The sequence below is a fragment of the Cricetulus griseus genome (assembly GCF_003668045.3).
Source record: "Cricetulus griseus strain 17A/GY chromosome 1 unlocalized genomic scaffold, alternate assembly CriGri-PICRH-1.0 chr1_1, whole genome shotgun sequence".
In the NCBI taxonomy this organism is placed as follows: domain Eukaryota; kingdom Metazoa; phylum Chordata; class Mammalia; order Rodentia; family Cricetidae; genus Cricetulus; species Cricetulus griseus.
The window spans coordinates 182,570,754-182,590,533 of NW_023276807.1; the positions used below are offsets into that span (position 1 = coordinate 182,570,754).

The 19,780-nt window shown below is 40.1% G+C and overlaps 1 protein-coding gene across 9 annotated transcripts in view; it reads left to right on the forward strand.

Annotated features, from left to right (window-relative positions):
• The first annotated feature begins 2,486 nt into the window (after positions 1-2,486).
• The window catches only part of Ccser2 (coiled-coil serine rich protein 2), a 124,675-nt gene continuing 107,381 nt past the window's right edge, over positions 2,487-19,780 (forward strand). For 5 of the 9 annotated variants that reach the window (XM_035452382.1, XM_035452385.1, XM_027389429.2 and 2 more), the window contains exon 1: positions 2,488-2,713. The gene's annotated coding sequence lies outside the window, so the exon portion shown is untranslated. Of the gene's footprint in view, positions 2,714-2,822; positions 3,013-19,780 lie in introns of those variants that run through there. The other 4 variants (XM_027389431.2, XM_027389432.2, XM_027389435.2 and 1 more) reach the window with 2 other exon arrangements.

Genomic DNA, 19,780 nt, shown 5'->3' on the forward strand with positions numbered 1-19,780 from the left:
CCTCCACGTCTGATCCCTAGAGTAGCACTGTAGTTCTCTGGGAATATGACAGAAATGCAAATTCCTGAGCCCCACCCCAGGAGTACTGAATTTGAAATTTTAGGGCTGGTGGCCAGCACTCTGTGTTATTTGGATCTGAGGCATGCTAAACATTGTGAACCAAATGTCCAGCTTGGTCTGCCTTCTCACCCTTAACCTCAGCAATACACAGCCTTTAGTTCCTTAGGTGTCAGACTTCTTAATATTTTTCTATACATAATTCTAAGATGGTGTTTGCATATGCTTTCTTAGAATTGTCTATTTGGTGTCCTAACAAATGGTGACCCTTGTTTATACTTCCCTTGCAACCCAACTTATATGAGCATGTAAAAATCTTATGACAGTCTCTAGCCAATCATAAGTCCACAACTACAATCACTCCTTTGTGCAACTTTCACAAACCAAGCCCTTATTCTGCCTGATCTAAATAACCCATGGTCAGTTATCAAACAACTGGGGAGGTGTCTGTGGTTTAGAGTTCTCTGACATTATCCACACTAGCCATTCCCAAGATATTCCTACCTCTCTCTTTTCCTTTCCCACATAAATCCCAATAAAAGCTTTGGTGTGGGTTGTGTCTTCACTCCCAACCAAATCCAATGCTTCTCCATATGCCCCTGCATGATACAGCATTCCATCTTTTATGAAATAAAGCAATAAAGATCTTCTTTCAACACATTGACCTCTCTGTGTCATCACAGTCATCCCACAAATTAAAATCCTGTGGGGATACATTTAAATAAGTGCCTAATAGAAATAGAAGCAATGTGACAGTCAAAGAAGTAAGAAAATCGGGACAAAGATGACAAAATAGGAATGCAGAAAATTAGAAGCCTGGAAAAATTCATATGCATCCAGCACTCAGCAAGACTCCTACCTTTGTAGAAAAAAGGGGAAGTGGTCACCTAGCATTTCAAACTGCCAAAGCAAACACATAATTACCTCAAACATTCAGGGAGTCACAAGACAACAAACAGCCAAGTTGTTCAGAGAAGTAAAGTTCTTCCTGGTATGGAGAATCGAAGATCACCCTGCCCCCCTTGAAAGTTCTGTATGGAGACTGTTGAAAATGGAGCATTTTGTCTAGCTTCCAGACACAGGCTGTGGGGAGCCACTTCTTTCCCATCTCTCAATTTAGATTGGAGCAGGGACTCCAAAGCATATTTAGTAACCTCATCTCATGAATGATGTGCTTGAGTGGGGGTATTTCAGAGCTCTGGCTCTCGTGTTTGCTTTCCTAATGATTTACTTAATCTTAAAAGAAATGTACTGTACACAGACCTTGTCTTTTCCAGCATTTTAAGCATGCACATTGTCACCCTGTCATTATTCAGTTAAATCTCCCTGTCATTATTCAATTGACCAATTAAAGAGACAAGTAATGATGAAACACATAAAAAAGAGATTTCTTCAATATGGCCACTTAGGGAAGCAGAGGAAACAAAGGGTCCAGTGACACCAAGTCTACCTTCAGGATTACTGACAAGAGCTTTAAGTTTAAATGACAGCAAGAGATAGCCGTAAATGGAGCAGTGCTGTCTACTTAAGGTGTCTCTTGCCCACCACTGACCTATCATTGTCTCAGCTCACTCAAGTCTATTCTGTAAAGTGGTCCGAGAAATTTTTAGATTTGTGGGAAATCCTAAGGGGGGGCAACTTCCTCCTCTGGATGGCATTAGGCCTTCAGGGTTGTTTCCATTTCCCCAGGATGAGATGCCTCAATTAAAAAAAAAAATTGGAGTATAATGTTTCAACAGTCTGACGGCCAAAGGGAGGAGCACAAGTGGCGATTTTTAAAATTCTCTTCCAGTGTTATTAATTTCAGTTGAGCTGTTGGGGCTAGCAAGGAGAACAGGCAGTCTAGGGGCAGATAAAGAGCACCTTCAATGATTTTAATAGACAGCCAGACACCACAGGCTTGTACGGTGACTCTCAACCATCTAGGAACAAGGGGGAGATGGCTTATGAAAGACAGAAACCCCAAAGGAAAGGGGAACAGGGTCTTGGCAAATGAAATTCAAATCCACATCATCATAGACTAGCTCTCACCTCTCAGTGTCCTATTTCAATCTCAGCCAGATTCAATATGCATGGCTGAGGCCAAAAGAAAATGTAGAAAGGGAGGGTGGAAGTCAGGCTTGCTCCAGTGATCAGATCACTCCTATTAGTCTGGAGCAGGAGCTGACAGGTTTGTAGTGGCCACGCAGCAAATCTGAATCCAGACAGCCATCTCGAGGTGGTCAGCCATGAAACTGGAGTGAAAGGTTAACCCTAGGAAAGACCTGAGTCAGGGGCCAAAGAAGCAAGGTCAATGGAACGGGGAGGAGCCTGGGAACCGCTGGCGCGAGGGCGGGGCGGGCGGGAGGCGGAGCCTAGCCCAATGAGACTCGCGCCTGCGCGCGGACTACCCGGGGGGCGGGGATACGCACGCGTAGTGCGCGGGCTCCGGAGGGCGGAGTCCAGGCGGGCGCCGGCCGAGGGAGGGGGCGCGGCGTCCGTGAAGTCCGGCGCTCCCTCAGGCCGTGGAGGCAATGCTGGCTGCTGCGGGGCAGGCGGCTGGACGGACGGGGATGTGACCGGACTGCCCCTCGCCTCTCTTCCATCCTCGGGCCGGCAGGTCGCTGGGCGACCCGCAGCTGGGCCGCGGCCCAGGAGGGAGCGCGACCTCCGCGCGGTGAGAGCCGGGGGTCAGGGCCGGGGTCGCGGGGGCGCCCGAAGGTGCCCGTCTGGGAGGCGCGGTGCAGGCGGGTGGAGGGCCGGGCGCCCTTGGCTGTCAGCAATCTGGGACGACCCTCGGAGCCCCCGCCTCCTCTCCCGAGCTGCCTGCGGTGCAGCGGGCAGGCCGGACGCCCCTGCCCGGCAGTGCTGTGACGGGCAGGGGCGGCGGGACGCCCGGGCTGTTGCCTTCCTGCACCGGGAAATCAGGGCGAGGCTAAGAAGCCCTAGGATTTCAAAGCCAGGATGCTAGTGTTGGTAAGGGAAAGTACCTGACAGCCCGGGATGAGTGGGATTTTTTTTTTTTTTAAATCACTGAGTCAAAACAAAGACACGCCCTAAAACACGTTTTGAGAAAGAACTTTGTTATATATAGGTTCAGATGCCCTCCCCCCCCCTCTGTTTTGGACATCTGTTTTTATGCAGTTTTAAATGTACCTACTTTCTTGACGAAGTAAGGGTGGGGGTCATTCATTTGAGGTGGTTGTTGGTGATAAAGCCTGACATTGGACTTCAATAATTGCAAATTCATCTCTGCTGCTACCTAGCCAATTAGGCTTGCTCATTGTAGAATAGGCCTTAGCAGGTTAAATTACTGGCGCACAGAGTCATTGCCGTCCCAGATTAGAATGGCCAGTTTCACTTGAGAGAAAGCAGGTGCAGTGGTTCATGCCTTTAATCCTAGCATTCAGGAGGCAGAGGCAGGTGGATTTCTGTGGTTTCCAGGCTAGCCTGATCTACATAGCAAGCTTGAGGCTAGCCAAGGCTATATAGACCTTGTGTCAAAATGAGAGAGAGAGATCGAGATAGAGAGAGAACTTTTTTCAGAGTAGCCATTTAAAATCAATGTTTTTGGTCAAGAACATTAACTATTAATGGATATATGTATTTAGATATTTGATTAATGTATCGTCTTTTAGATTAAAAAACATTAATCACATTTGATTCGAAAGATAAGTACAAAACATGTCTTATAATGTGTAATCTATAATTGGTAAGGATGTTAACGTTGATGAATGGTTTGCAGTCAGTCGTCTTTCCAGACTTTATTGATGTTTGTGTCTCTTAATTTGCTAAAGCAAGTTGCTCTTGTATGGTGGTTTTTGTTCTCGTTCGGAACAACATTGGCCTCAATCTCTAGGTTAGAAATACTTCCAACCCTTAATTTGTACTGTTTCTTTAATATGCCATACATAACAAGAAAGAGCTAGAAGCCATCCTGAGAGAGCAGGAACTTTTTTTTTTTTTTAACCTTTCCTCAGGTAGAGTGTTTTGCTTATTGCCTCATTGCTTTTACTGTGTGGAGGGAAGAAGAGAATTTTGATTTTATGCTTAGAAGTCTTTCAGTGACATCATAGCCTGTGTTGATGAAATCCAGTCTTTCCCAATTTCTGGTGCTTGCCTACATCCTCATTTCATCTACAAGTACCTATGTCCTCTCCATGCCACTGTTTGCAGTTCACAGAAGATGACATCTTCCTGCTCCCTCTGTTCAGAATTGTCTTCCTTGCAAACATTTTGCCCTTACAACCTCAGGAAAGTGTTGAATTTGAATCTTGTCCAGGTGTCTCATCTCTTCTTTTCAGTGATCCAGTTGTGTGCACTTAGTATTTTGTCAACTGGGAGTTAGTGGTTTGCTTAAATATGTCTCCTCCAGGCTTTTGAGTTTCTTTTTAAGTTTGCTGGTGTAGCACATACTGCTAAAATCTATTTGCTGAATGCATTTTGATGAAAGGGTCAAGGCTTGAATGCAGGTTTAAGATAAGCAAAACATGCTTAGACTGTCTTTCAGTATCAGAAAACTTAGAAAAGAATACCATTATTGCTTTTAAAAATAGTTCATTTATTTTTTTTCTGTTTTATGTGTTTTGGTCTTTTGCCTGTGTATGTATGTGTGTGTGTGTGTGTGTGTGTGTGTGTGTGTGTGTGTGTGTGAGAGAGAGAGAGAGAGAGAGAGAGAGAGAGAGAGAGAGAGAGAGAGAAAGAGAGATCCTTTGGATCTGCAATTGCAGACTGAGCTGCCATGTGGGTGCTGGGAATAGAACCAGGATCCTTTTGAAGAGAAGCCAGTGTTCTTAACAGCTAAACCATTTATCCAGCCCCAACATTACTACTTTTATTTGTTTAAGGATGAAGAAAATTGATGCTGTTAGGGATGACATCCTAGTTACATTGGAAAAAAGTCAATCTACTTTAAGATGGAGGAATGGCCATAAGGGTTGGTCTAGAACTTTTTTTTTTTTTTTTTTTTTTTTTTTTTTTTTTTTTTTTTGCGGTGCAGTGATTTGTCCACCGTCATATGGGTAGAAAGGGACAGAGCTGGGAATCAACCCAAGTTTGACCATCTTTGTAGTTCACTTTTACTCTCCTTTATCCTAATTCTAAATAAAAAATTTTTTAAAATTAACATTTATCTAGAGAGAGAGAGAGAGAGAATGAATGTGTGTGTGTGTGTGTGTTCATGTTCACACATATTCATGTTCCTGTGCTTGTGTGTGTGTTATGATGGACATGTGTGGAGGTCAGTTGTGGGAGTGGGTTTCCTTTTCCCAGCATGTGGGTGCTGGGGATAAAGCTGTGTCAGGGCTGGCAAGCAGCACCTTAACCTACTGTGCTATCTTGTTGTGTGTTTGCCCCCCCTTTCCCCCACACACACTTTAAAGAGTCTCACTGTAACCTGGGCTAGCCAGGCTAGAACCCATTGGGTTGTTCAGTTCAGGCTGACCTCAGATCTCTGTAGCCTGTCTCAGCTTTCTGAGTGTTATAACAGAAATAAGCCACCAATGCCTAGCCTCTGATTCTTAATAGAGGTTTTACCATCATGGTGAGGTATGAGAGATGTGGGATGTTTATTAGAGAAGAACTGTGTTAGTAGATATTGAAGTTGAAAGATTTCACAGATCGTTTGGTTCTGCTCTAAAACTTTTTCATTTTGAATAACTAAAGCCTTGCAAAACAAGTAGCTTGACTCTGTCTCCATTTAACCTCTATGTTGCAGCTCCTGACTTCATGGTTATGTGTTTTTTACTGCTCTGTGGAGAAGTCCTCTTGTGTTTTCCTCCTCCTCTGAGCCCTTAGCTGCCACTCCTAGGGACCTAAAGCCCTTGAGTGGCTGAGAAATGTGATACTTCATTTGGGAAAATGGGAGAAACTCGGCTTTCACCACTCCGCTGGGGTGCAGCTTGCACTTTGGTCTGGGGAGTCTGTGGTGACCATATGGAGATCCTGTACAATTCCTTCTGATGGTGCAATGAGATTTCCATGTAATTGATGACAGCCGGGTAATAGCATGGTTAAAATTACATGTATGGCTTGTGTGTTGTAAGAAGAGCTGCTCTGATTATTCCTGTGATATATTTTTAAGAACAAAAAAAATGATTATTGTAGATTTATGTTTCTAAAAATTCAGTTTTAGCTATGTGCTTAATGTAGTGGACCTGACCAGTTCCAAAAGGTGTTTGTTTTACAAGTGGTCAAAGAAATAAAAGAAGTTATTTCTTGATTCTTGTTAGTTCCATATAATTTTTTTTTTACCATTGACTGATTGGTGTGAAAGTGTAATCTTTAATCTGTATCTTCATATTTGATGGGTTTTCTTTTTTGCTAGTTTTTATGCCCCTGGGTTATACAATGTTATAGAGAATAGTTACTTATTTCTAAGTGGACATGTAAGTTGTTTATCATTTGTGAGTAGTGTAGATAGTACATTTAGTCCTGGATGGCCTAACTAGAATGCCACTCCCAGTTGTGTTCAGAATTCTGTAGTTACTGTATCGCCACATATTCATCATCTTTGTGTTTTTTTCCTGTAGGCTAAAGGCCCATGGGAGGAATTACAGTATCAGAGGGTATGAAGACTTTATCAGTTTCAAAAGCTCTTGCTGGATTTACTTTAGAAAGATTTGTACTTCTTCCAGCAAAATTCAGTTGACTAATTTTGTCAATACTTTTATGGCCTTTTGTTTTACGTTTATCTTTTAAAAAGTGAAGGTTGTCTAACAGTTAAATGCACACACGTTTTATTTTCTTCTCTCTATGAATAGGTTGTTCTTCCCACTAATTCATTGAAATATTCTTATTAGCATTAACACTGAACTTTTTTGTCACTTTTTATATTTATTTTTGAGACACTTTCATGAAACCCAGGCTGACCTTGAATCCCCATCTTTTTACTTTACCTTCTATGAATTATAGGCACATAGCAACATACGGATTTATTTTTTAGTATTGAAGACTTGGTAGTTTTTAAAGATTTTATTAGAATCGTTGCCTTTAAAAAATACTTTGCAATTTTGTATTTTAATTGTGAGGTCTGAGTATGATGGTACCCCACCATCTGAAGCATGGTGTTTAATTAGCCTCTAGAGCCATCTTCCTATCTCAGGCCATACTTCTGTTTGGTGCTTACTTTTGAAAGATGAAATATGGGAGCAAGTTTTAGTTAGAACGTTTAGTAGGATGCTTCTCAACTCTTTAGACTTACAACTCTGTTACCTTTTAAATGTTCTTGAATACCTTAATGGACTTTTGCTTATTTGAATTAGAATTTTTGATATTTATCAAAGTATAAATATAAATTTATTTTTGATTGCTTAAAGTAACAAATCTATAATGTATTAAAATTGTGATAAATTTAAGCAAACCAAAGTGTTCACAAATGTAGTATATTTGTTTAAGTTTTTGTTTGTTCAGGATTGATCAGAAGGTCATTTCTGACTTAACTTGAATTGTTAATCATTCAAAAAGCTACAAATCAAAACCTTGCTGTCTGCTTTTGGGGGTGGGGGCGGGGAGTGATGTAGTCTAGACAGATAAGATAGCCTAGAACAATAGTTACCAGATATACTCCACTAACACCTGGCATGCCAGGATTTACTACTACTCATTGGCCACCTAGAAGGTAGGTTCTTTGTATCATCATTTTATGGATGACATTAAAGGGATCTGCTGAAGATAATATAGGTAGCTTTAGCAAGCCATGGGACAGGACCTGGTCTGACTTCTTCTTTAAAAGGCACTGTTCAAATGTGTATTACCTTACTGCTGTGTTAAAGATTGGACTTCCTCTGCACATTTGAAAGATTTATTTTTAAAACCAACCCAACAGTTCCTGACAGGTGAAGTTTCTCTTGTTTACCTGTTAGTGTTGACTAGTAGCTTAATTTGAATATGGCTGGAGGGTCATCTTTGAGGATTCGTTGGTCTTAAAAATACACTAAGATATCTCTTAGGGAGATGGCTGATGTAACAACATAGAAATATATTAAGGTGTGTTTCTCATAGAATATAATTGAGGTAGATTGTATGTGAAATGAAGTCTGAACTCTGGTAGAAGTGGAGATTGCAGGTATTTCTTGAAAGAAAAAAGACAGTGTAACCCTTTATACGGGGGTGGGAATGTGGAGTGGGCTTTGGAAAGAACTGAGATTGGAGTGTGCTTATAGTGCCATGTTGTGTTTTTTTCCATTGCTCTGTGATATATTGCACCTAATCTTATGACACATCTAATCCCTATCTGATTGTGTGCTTGGCAATGATAAGGGCTGAGTAGGAAGTATGAATGAATGCTGGATAGCATGACACTGGAAGAAGGAAGGGACTTCTGGGAAATAACAAATCATCCAGTTCAAAGGAGTGACCAAGAAAGAAAGCCCTGGAATATGGTAGCTGTAGGAGAATTGAGGGAACCACAAGTGAGGGAGCTTAAGGACATATTAGCACACTCTGCATTTGGAATGCCATCCCAGGCTGTAGTTAGTTCTTGTTGATGTGCCCTTATGTGACAGTTTCTGTTGGTACTGACAGCCCTTCCACCCCCATATTTTCTCAGCATTCTGTGGCTTCCTGTCTCATTTGGTTTCTAACTTCTGATTGCCAGGGTGCTGATGCTGGGGTGTGACTCATCCTAGTAAGAGATCAGCCAATCAGAATGTGCCTTTCTTTTTGAGTGAATTGACCAATCAAAAAATGTTACATGTAGTCTTTGAGTTTGTTGCTTTATGTCTCCCAATGAATCTTTGGTTTTAGAGATTTCTGTTTGCTTAAATTGAGGCCTGGAGCTATGAGGAGGTAGAGGATCCTTAAAGACATTTTTGAGTGGCTTAATTTTGAATATGAGTAGATCATCTTTGAGGATTATTGGACTTAAAAATGGCACCAATTATTGCAAATAATCAAGGATCTCTGTTTTCTTTGTATGAGCATATAAAATGTGTGAGAGATTGTTTTAAGTTTACTTGGTCAGTTCCTTCCTTCCTTCCTTCCTTCCTTTCTTCCTTCCTTCCTTTCTTTTTTTTTTTTTGAGCTGGGGGTCTTATTCTGTAGTCCTGTCTAGCCTGGAACTCAGAGATCCACTTGCCTCTGCTTCTTGCTTAGTGGAGCAGAAGCATGGTGGTCCATAATTTCTGTTTTTTATGTTAGGGATTGAAAAGGCCAGATGATGCCTCATGTGCTACCAGATGTTTTCTATTGCCCATCTCCACCCTTTAAAATGCAAAAAGAACAGTTTCTAATCCTATGGTTTTGGATTGCCTGCCTCCCCACCCAGCTACTTCCCCACACTAAGATCTCATAATCTCTGATGAGTGAACTGGTAGTATACACTAGGGACGACAAAGAGGCAGCCATCAAATGTTCTTTGACTAGTTCTTGTCATCATATTAATGATATTTGGTTGCAGCCTGAGTGCTTTGTGGAAATTTGAGAGCTTTCTCAGACCATTATGTCTTGGCAGCCAATGTTGAGGATGAAAGTTCCAGTTTTCTCAGAAGACCACAACTTAGAAAAGCAGGAACTATTCATAACAGCTCTTAAGTGTGTAGAATGGGGTTAGTGTTGTTTTGGAGAGAGTTGGTAGGCCAGTTTACAGGAAGCAATCAGATGGTATTTCCTTTCAAGAGATGGAGAAGCAGAGAAGACCATTTTTTCATTTTCTTTGCCCTCCCCACTTTCTGCTTCATCATAGTGTGGACTTGCTAACCCTTATTTTTGTCCTTAGCTAGAGTAATGTACTTGTCTGGTGTGCTGTCTTGCAGTCTGTGTTTCTCCAGGACTTGAGAACTTCTACATTGCTGATTTCTTCAATCTTGGCTTTATAAACAGGCCAATTCTGAACAGAATCAGTCATCAATCTATTGAAGATGGGTGACCACTTACTTGGCAGAACACAGTGAACTAAACAATTCATATGCCTTTTGGGAGCATAAATACACATGAGACAATACAAAAGAAAATAAGTACATGTGTATGTAGTATCTCAGCCGCTATAGTCTTGTGGAGAAAAGTAAAGCAGAATGAGGTGGAAAGAGCATGGGTGGGGATGCTGCTGTGTTTTACAAGGTGGTTACTCAAAGGTCTAATTGGAACTGATTCTTGAGCAGAGATTATAAAGTAAGAGTGTGGTCTGTTCAGACTCTAGAAGAGAAAACTTTTTTTTATAATTAACATTTTTTTAAATTTAATTTTTTAGTGTCGTGTGGCATGTTGTCTGCATTTGTATATGGAGGCCAGAGGTACATGTTGAGTATCTACCTCAGTTGATCTCCACCTTGTCTTTTGAGGGAGGGTCTCTCATTGAGCCTGGAACTCATTGGTTTAGCAAGGCTAGTTGGCCAGTGCACCCAGAGATCCTACTGTCTCCACCTGCCCAACAATAGCATTACAGATACATGTTACTATGCCTAGCTTTTTATGAGCGTACTACAAATTTGATCTGAATGCAGATTCTTATGCTTATACAGTAACTGCTTTATTGACTGAACCACCTCCCATTCCTCAGTGGAAAGAATATTTGATAAACGTGGACCAGGGATGCAGAGATCCTATGTTGTATGCTTGGTGTGTTTTCAGAGTGATGGATATGTTAGTAGAGGCATTGAAGGGAGTGACTGGCAGAAAGTGATGTCGATAGGTGTGTTGGGTGGGAGAATTCAGACCATATGTGGTTGTGTATACTCTATAAGTTCATAGCTAATGTAGAGTTTTGACTTTATTTATTTTGCTTGAGAGTAAGCTGAGCCCTTCCTAGGTGCAAACTACTGAGCTATATCCTTGGCTTTGTTTGTTTTAAATGGTTCTCTCTGCTGCTAAGTAGAGAATGTCAGCCTTAGGGATGATGAGATCATTTTGCCAGCTGCAGCAGTAAATCTGGCTGGGTGATAGTATTGATTTTAGACAGGAGTTGGGAGAATATTATGTTCTGCATACATTTTGAATACAGAGGCAATGATTTGATGATGGATTGGATCTGGCCTGAAAAACTGGAATAGAGTTGACATTGTTAAGTAAGAATGCATAAGAAGCAAGTTTTAGGGGAAAAATTAATGAGTTTAAATTTGGATATGCTAGGTTGGCAGTGGAGATACTATAGATATCTGGGTATATTTGTGGTTAATATAGGTTAGGGAGTGAATGTGGCTGGGAAAGTCCAGAGATGTCCCTTGAGATCTTAGAATGCTGAGAAATAGAGACAGACAGGCATGCGCGTACGCACCCTCACAAGAAGGCAGAAAGTAAGTGATTCTGGACAGCCAGGACTATGCAGAGAAATGTGGTCTCAAAAAAACAAAACAAAACAAACAAACGAAAACAAAGAAGAAAAAAGAAAGTAAATGATATCCATGAAGTCGAACTAAGAAGGGAGGAGGGAGTGATCAACTATGCCAGAAAAATGCCTACTTTATGATTGTTAGGTTTAATGGCTAGGTTTATGGGGAAGTGGTGGAGGTGAAACTTGATTTGGATGGTGTGGTGTTAGTTGGTAGAGACAGCATGGTAGATAGTTTTTTTTTTTTTAAAGGAATTTGTTAATCAGTGAACTAGATAAAGCAGCAGTGGAAGCATGCAGAATCAAGCAATTTTTCATTTAAAAATATAGGTATTTTATGGTATATTTGTATATACATTTAAATTATATATAATTTAATATATATTTTAATATATATATATATATATATATATATATATATATATATATATATATATGGAGTGATCCAATAGAGGAAAAAAATGCAAGGGCCATTTCTTTGAGGTACATATGAAACTAATCTAATTTAAGCACTCTAGCTCCGTCATCACCACACTTGATCTTAACTGAATGGGTGAGAAACAAACCAGCATGACTTTTAACATTGCTATGATGGACTACATGACAGAACAGTTAAGAGAGGAAGGACTGAGTGTGGTCCTTGAAAAGGTACAGTTCATTATGGTGGGAAAGGCATGCCCACCAAGTTTAGGCTGAGGGAGTATTATGTCAGTTAGGAAATAGATTCTGGCTAGAAGCTTGGCTGGGCTGTATCTCATGGCCCACTAATTCAGTTAGATACCATTTTCAAAAGGTTCCAAAACCTTTCAGAAGAGCATCACTAATAGGAACCAAGTGATCAAATACTTGGTGTAAGGGACATTTTTCGTCGAAACTGTAACATATGTCTATGTGTGTTGCCTTCTTCCCCCTCTCTCCCCAGATAAATACAGTGGCTAGGTAGTTGAGAGATGGGTGGACAAACACACCCCTTTCATTTTTTTGGTTTTTCAAGACAGGGTTTCTCTGTGTAGCTTTGGAGCCTATCCTGGCACTACCTCTGGAGACCAGGCTGGCCTTGAACTCACAGAGATCCACCTGCCTCTGCTTCCCCAGTGCTGGGATTAAAGGTGTGCGCCACCAATGCCTGGCCCTTTCAATTTTTAAAAATTTTTACTTATTATGTACACATAATGTTCTGCCTGCATGTATACCTGCAGGCCGGAAGAGGGCACCATATCTCATTATAGATAGTTGTGAGCCACCATGTGGTTGCTGGGAATTGAACTCAGGACCTCTGGAAGAGCAGTCTGTGCTCTTAACCTCTAAGCCATCTTTCCAGCCCACCCCTTTCATTTTTTCATAGAGGGTTGATAATTAATCAGTTCAAAATTATAGTTTATACATAGATGATCATATTTTAATGTTGATAGAGAATGAGCTTAGTAGCCTCATTTTGACTATTTTTAGCTGTTTGGCTCATTGTGTGTCCTACTGTAGACTCTAAAGATCTGATGTGGTAGTTTTACTCTGAGGTACCTCCTCAAAAAGAAATAAAATTAAAAACTGAAACAACAAAACCTAATTGATGTATAAATGATCTTCACACCTTTCTTTTTCCCAGTATATACCTTGTGATTATTGAGATAATACCTGAGCTAAGAAACTCTGTCCAATATGTGTGCTCTATTCAGCACTTTGCAGCCTTCTTGGTTTCTTTTTGTTTAAGTAGTTAGCATTCTGCTGGACAGCTTTGCACTTGCTTCCTAGTATTCTCTATTGGGCCAGGTCCACATTTTCTCCCGTAGCACTGTGCCATGTTCTTGACTTTAGGATTTCCGAATCTAAGCAGGTCCTGTCTATTGAGTCTTCTGTGACTTCTTATCTACAGAAGTTACTTTTCTTTCTTTTATGCCTCTTATTCATTTCATGCCCACACATGCTTTAGAATGATGGGCCATTTCCTTGAGAATTCTAATGTTTTTCATTTTCCAGTTGTAAGAGAAACACAGATAATCTTCTGTGAGCTCCTTTGCTTATTGTCTGTTGTGGTTCTAGGACAGTGAGACATTGGACATGAACATGTTTTTTTGCACATGGTGGTCTTCATTTTCCAAGTGATCCTTTAGCATCTTAATATCTCATTAAATTGCTTCCTCTTTTTGTTGTTGTTTGAGACAGGATCTCACAGTGTAGTTAAAACGTTAACTGTGATTACACCATCTGGAGTTACAGGTGTCTTTCCAGAAAAGTTTGCTATCCTGACTTGTTGCTGTTAGCTCCAGTATACTTGGTGGATTTTTGTTCATTTTATAACTAAGTAAAATATCAATTTTGACCCAGTTTTGATTGACAGACTGTTTGGACATTTATATAATTTAGTTGGTATGTGATACACTGAAATAAACAATTTGATTGACTGTGTGTGTGTGTGTGTGTGTGTGTGTGTGTGTGAGAGAGAGAGAGAGAGAGAGAGAGAGAGAGAGAGAGAGAGAGAGAGAGAGAGAAAATATGAATGTGGTCAAGTATGTGCTGCAGTATTGTGTGCATCGGAGGACTTCTGAAAACTGATTTTTCCCTTTGGCTCTGGGTTCTAGGGATGGAATTAAGGTGGCCAGGCTTGCACAGAAAGTGCTTCTACATGCTTAGCTATCTCTGGATGAAGTAACATTCTTAAACACAGAGTTATACAGAAATAATCTTAGGGAACTAATTCTATATTTAAATATTCTTGTCAGCAAATAGTAAGATTTACTGAACATCTTATTATATATGCTAGATCTATTTGTGTTTGAGATTTTTCCTTTGGCTGTTCTCATTCATATTCATTCTTTTTCCCCTTTATATTTCTAAGGATATTGTCCTTAGTCATCTTCCATTCTGAAATTCAGTCTGTCTTAAAACTCATTCCTTAAATGTGATCTACATCCTAACAGCTTCATTAGTTCTTGTCACCATCTTGTAGGTCACTTAGATTTCTTTACAGTCTCCTCTGTCTGATAGAGTTACTGTGTTCCATTAGAATTCACCAGACATTTTTTGGCAACTTGTTGTGGTCTTGCCTTGTTAGTACTAGTAAGAGAGGCAGAGTAAAAGAAGGGTGCATTTGCAGATGATTATGATACCATATCTGAACCACAGTAAACAGTCATGGTGGAACATCTAGGGCACTGTGGAAAACAGCCAAAGTGTGTTTCCCACACACTGCCAACACAACCTTTGATAGGTCTCCTACAGTTTGCTTGAAGTCTGACAGTGTCTGCTTGTAGGCATCATCAGATCCCACCAGGTGAAGGTTTAGCCTTCTAAGACTTCTACTTCAGATGCCCATGGCAAGCATTCCTTTGTGGCCTGTGCTTATGACTGACAGGTTATTTATACCAGGCTTTACTTGACTCCTTCGTGGAGTTTCTGTAATTTGCTCTTAGATGTTATAAAGGAATTATGAAAGATGTAAATGAAGAGCCAGGTGACTAGGGTAAGCACATGGATAGGGGCTCATGGCCTTTATGATCTTTTTGGCCGTACCTCTCTTTTAGGCATGTTCAGTACTCCAGAAGCTCCATGTGTCCCTTTGTTTTTATGGAGGTGTCAGTGTTGGGACAGTCAATTACATTGTTGGCCTTTGGTGATCAACCTGACCTTCAGCCCCTCTCTGCAAGTTTAGGGATAGAGCTGAAAGTCCAACTTTCTAATCATGCCTCTGTCATTTTGGTGACTCAGCTCCTGTTCTGCAGCTATATAAGGGCACAGTCTCCCCATTAGCATACAGAGGAAGTGCTCATCACTGGAGATTCTAGGGGCTTTTAGAGCTGCCTGCCAGGAACCCAGGCCAGGCTGGAGACCAGTTATGTGTTTCTCATTACACCATAATGACTCAGGCATACTCAGTAGGGAGTATCTTTCACATGTATTTTTTAAGTTTTACTTTTGTTGTCACCAGCCACTTTTAGGTCTTTGTTGTTATTTTCATACAATTTTAAGTCCTCTTAATAGCTTTGGTTTTAACTGTCTTGTCATCCAGTTTAGGAAATACCTTATCTTCATAGTATTTTTCTTAGGGGAAAAAAAGCTATCTGCCCTTCTTCTGTTCACAGAATAAAGTCCCCAGACAGCAATACCTGGCACTAAAGTCTTTAACCCAGACTCCCCTGTGCTCTGCTCCATAAACCTTCTAGCCAGTAAAGCTTTTTACATTCTCTTCCAAATGCATGCCACATTCTTCCCTTTTTACCATTATTTGACTCATCTTTTCTTCTGCCAACAGTCTAACCTTTGCTTTCTCAAATCCACAATGAACCTTTTAGTTCTTGGAACCCTTTCTCCCCTTGCAATCAGAGGTGTCACTCAAGTTCTCCTTCCTCTTTTCCTTTTCCGTTGCTTTACTGACCTTTAGTCCTATGTTCAGTTTTTTTCTTGGTTAAGTTTGATGCATACAACTCAGTAGCTCCCTGACTTTTGCTTTCTCGTCTCTCATTTGTCATTAGTTGTCAAATTTTGGTGGTTCTGTTACTTCTTCATTTCATTGGACTGTCTCTGAATAAACTAACTGTAAAATACCATTTTACAGTAAATATGCTCAGTCTCTGACTTTTTATATAATATATGTTCAGGAAACATCTGTTGGTTATAAGCAGAATAACAAAAGCAAAGTATTTTTGTGTTAACCCTTGAGAATAGTACTTGAGCCATAGATTAGGTATTCTCTATCTACAAAAGGTTACTTTCCAATATCTCTATTAGACATATTGTTGTAATTTCTTTTTCTGAGAAATTTTATTTCATGATTTGGGACATTATTTGCTAAGATTATTAGGAAAAAGCATGGGATGGATTTCTGGTTGGGAGAATTGCTGGAAACAATCTTAACAGGATTAAAAAAAGGTTTACTTTCAATGTCATGTATTTATGTGTGTACCTGTGTGAGTTTATGTGCACCATGCATGTGGAAGGTGCTTTTTGAGGCCAGAGGGTGGCCTCTGGAGCAGGAGTTATAGGAGGTTGCACTGATGTGGTGCGGGGAAAACCGAACCTGATTCCACTATGGAAGCAGTAAGTGCTCTTAATTAATTAGCCATCTCTCCAGTCTCAGCAGGCTACTTTTGTAGTGAGATGGAAAGGATACTAGAAGTTTGCAAGTAGCAACTTGACTCTTAGTGCCCTAATGTCAGGTAAAGATTAATTAACTGCAAGAAGGTTGTGAGACGGACATATGAGCTTTAGTATGGAGTATTTTAAGCTAATTCTTGAGTAGTACTTTGAAGAGAAGCTGTGTTTAGCTGTCAGTTAATAACCAGGAGAAACTCCTTATACAATTGTTTCATGTTCCTGGAAGGTACTGACATAATGTCCTGATAAATGAGAGGTGGTTAATGCCATTATCATAGCTCCACATCACCCTTCAGTTGAAGTTAAAGCCTTGAAATTCTAAATTGAAGTCCTCTTTAAACCTGGCTGTGGGTATAGAAAAGCTGCCTCTACAATGTCCGACCCACTACCCCAGTTCAAGGACTTGATTTATTTATTGTTGTTGCATACACATTTAAAGAAATCAACATATAAATACAACCTGCTGAGATGGTTTAGTATTACCTTCACATATGTTTCTAGGGCTGACCATTTGGTATTGCGTAGTCAATCAGTATTATTCCTGGGGAAGACTAATTCTTCCCCTCTCAGAAGTTATTAATTACTTGTGGCTCTTCATCTAGGGCTGGGGCCCCATGAAATTTTCCACATCTATAATGGGATGTCAATTGTTAGAGTTGTCTCAGGCCTCTTTCAGGTAGCCATATTGTTGAGCTTGTGTGAGTGTAGCTTAACTTTCCTGTCATAGCTAGAAAGCACAATCTTACACCAGATTTCCTCATTCTCTGTTTCTTACAGTATCTCCACCTCCTCTTCCTAGGTGTACCCCTAGCCTTAGTTGAAGGAGTTGTGTTGAAGATAAATCAGTTGGGGCTGTTCACCCCATGGTCAGTGTTATTTATATTTTGACTAGTTATGGCTTTCTGTAATTGTTTCCTTCTTCAACAAAAAGAAACTTCTTCGATGAGAAATAGCTCTACACTTATCTCTGGATATAAAATAATTATTTAGAATGCAGTTAGGAATTATATTGTTTTAAGAAAGTGGTAGCAATAGATTCTCTTCTAAGAATCATGGCTTCACTGATCAGTGTAGTTGTCTGTATTCCCAATCTGTAGGGCTGAAGTGAGTAGTAAGATGTGCTCACTATTGCCAAGGGCTTGTGAGTGAACTTGTCTGACTGACTGTCGTTGCCCAGATGAGTTGAGTCTGGAGTACATCATAGTTGGGTAGGACTATTGAGTGCTTTCCTTCTTTGGAAGTCTTCATGGTGCCTTCCTGAACAATGAAAACTAGTCCTCAGAGAGGTGGTTTCAGGTGAGATCCAGTTTAGGTTTTCTGGGTTCTGTATCTGAAGAGCATGGTCTCTTCACCAATAGGGATGCACTTTCCCCCTCTTGGGGGTGCAACTAAGGGCAAAAGCTGTGAGGCTTGAAATTTTAACATAATTCAAGACTTCCCATTTTGTATAGCTTTCTGCACTTAGCCAGTAACTGCAGTTAGCCAGTAACTGCTCTATTGACAGGCAGATATATGAATGGATAGAACAGGCATAGAACATTTACACTGTTTGTGGGTGATGCTGGATAAAATACTATGTAGTATGAAATTATTTGAGATTGAAGGCAGGTGTAAGGGTGATTTAAGCGTGTATAATCTTTTGAGGTTCGAGAAGCTAAATCCTGAAGTTTGAGGAATAGGTGGTGGAACAAGGCAGCAGGCCATTCTGTTCTTTGTATTGGCCATTAGGTGGCAGTGTCATCTCAAGTTAGTTGGTTTTTGGAGAAGTTTGTGGGTTGTTGGGTCTTTATATTTGAATCAATATTTAGAAGGAAACAGTTTCTTAGAAATTTATGTTAAAGGTTTTATATGTATTTAGGTTTTATAGTACTCATGTTTATTAAAGGGGCCACATTTTGAAGAGAATTTTTGTGGAATAAAAATTAGTTGTTCTCTGAATAGTGTGACCATTCAACTCTGGGATGTCTGCTGTAGAGCAGAGTCCTACTTGCCATCTCTGTCACTTCCCCACCTCCTTAAGAAGTACTCTGCCTCTGGTTGGGTACCTGTGAGGAGGACTCCTGACCTTCACAGTGCAGTGCTCCTCACACTCTGTGACTCCGTAGAAGTGCATTTTCCATGGTGTATACACAGACTTAGATGTGTAGCGAAACTCACTGAAACATTTGCTTTTCTAGCCTATTCTTGATACAAGGACCCAGAGAAAAATGCTTCAGATGTATAAAATTAATTGTAAGAAACAATTAAACATTTGTAAAACTGCTGAAACTGTAACTGTCATAGGGTCTGTATTGATTTTCCTTATGTAAAACACAAAATGAAAAAGATTTACTTTAAATAAATTCTGTTGATGCAGTTGCCAATTTGTTACAGGGTTACTATAACAAATTATTTTAGATTGAATCATTTAAAACAGTGGAAATTTATTGTTCATAGTTGTAGGGCTTGAGAAATCCAAGATGAATTTATCCACAGATCTGTTGTTATTTGGTGAGAGCTGTCTTTCTCAGGACCACACATCTGTGTCCTCACATGGTATTGGGGGAAAATGAGCTGACTTGGGAACTGGGTAGAGCAGCAAGTACTCTTGGCTCTGGGTCAACTCTCCAGCCCTCTTGTTCTTTCTTTAAGGGCCACTGACTATGACCAGCATACTTTGTTTGGTCTGATCACTTACAATACCCAAGGAGAATTCCATATGTAACTGTTGTCCTGCCTCATCTCACCAGGGGATCACAGGCACCATCATACCTTGCCCTAGACTTCTTTCTAAGGGTCAAGCTGACTTGCTTTTTCTTCATAAGCCTGTTTTTCAGAACTTTCTCTTACATCAGCTAGTTGTACTTTCATGTGTAAGTTGTGCTCTTGCATCATGCTTTTATTTAGAAAATTGTTTTTCATTTTCTACTATTGATTTCTTAGCCATCTCTTATTTCTTGAGGTGACTAGAAGTATTTTAGGCTTACTGTACTGGGGATAAATTTTCTATTTGTAATAGTTGACATTTGCTTTTTATGTTTCATGGTATTATTTAGCTGTGTTTGCATGAAGAAAAGCTATTTAATGATACAGTTATGGTGGTGGAGGAGGTGGGTCTTTGGGAGTTCAAGGCCAGTGAGGTCTAGACAGTGAGATCCTATCTAGAAAAACAAACGTGGTTTCTGTCCATGTTATCATGTTATAATTCATTGTTCAAAAGTACTTCTGTTTCCTCACTATGTTCTCTAGAACACCTACAATTTATGTATCCTTGATTTTTAAAACTATTTAATATTTAATTATGTATCCATGTGGGTTTGCAAATATGAATGCAGTGCCTGTGAAGACTGAAAAAGGGTATGAGATTTGGAGGTGTAGTTACAGGCAATTTTGAGTCACTTGACATAGATGCTG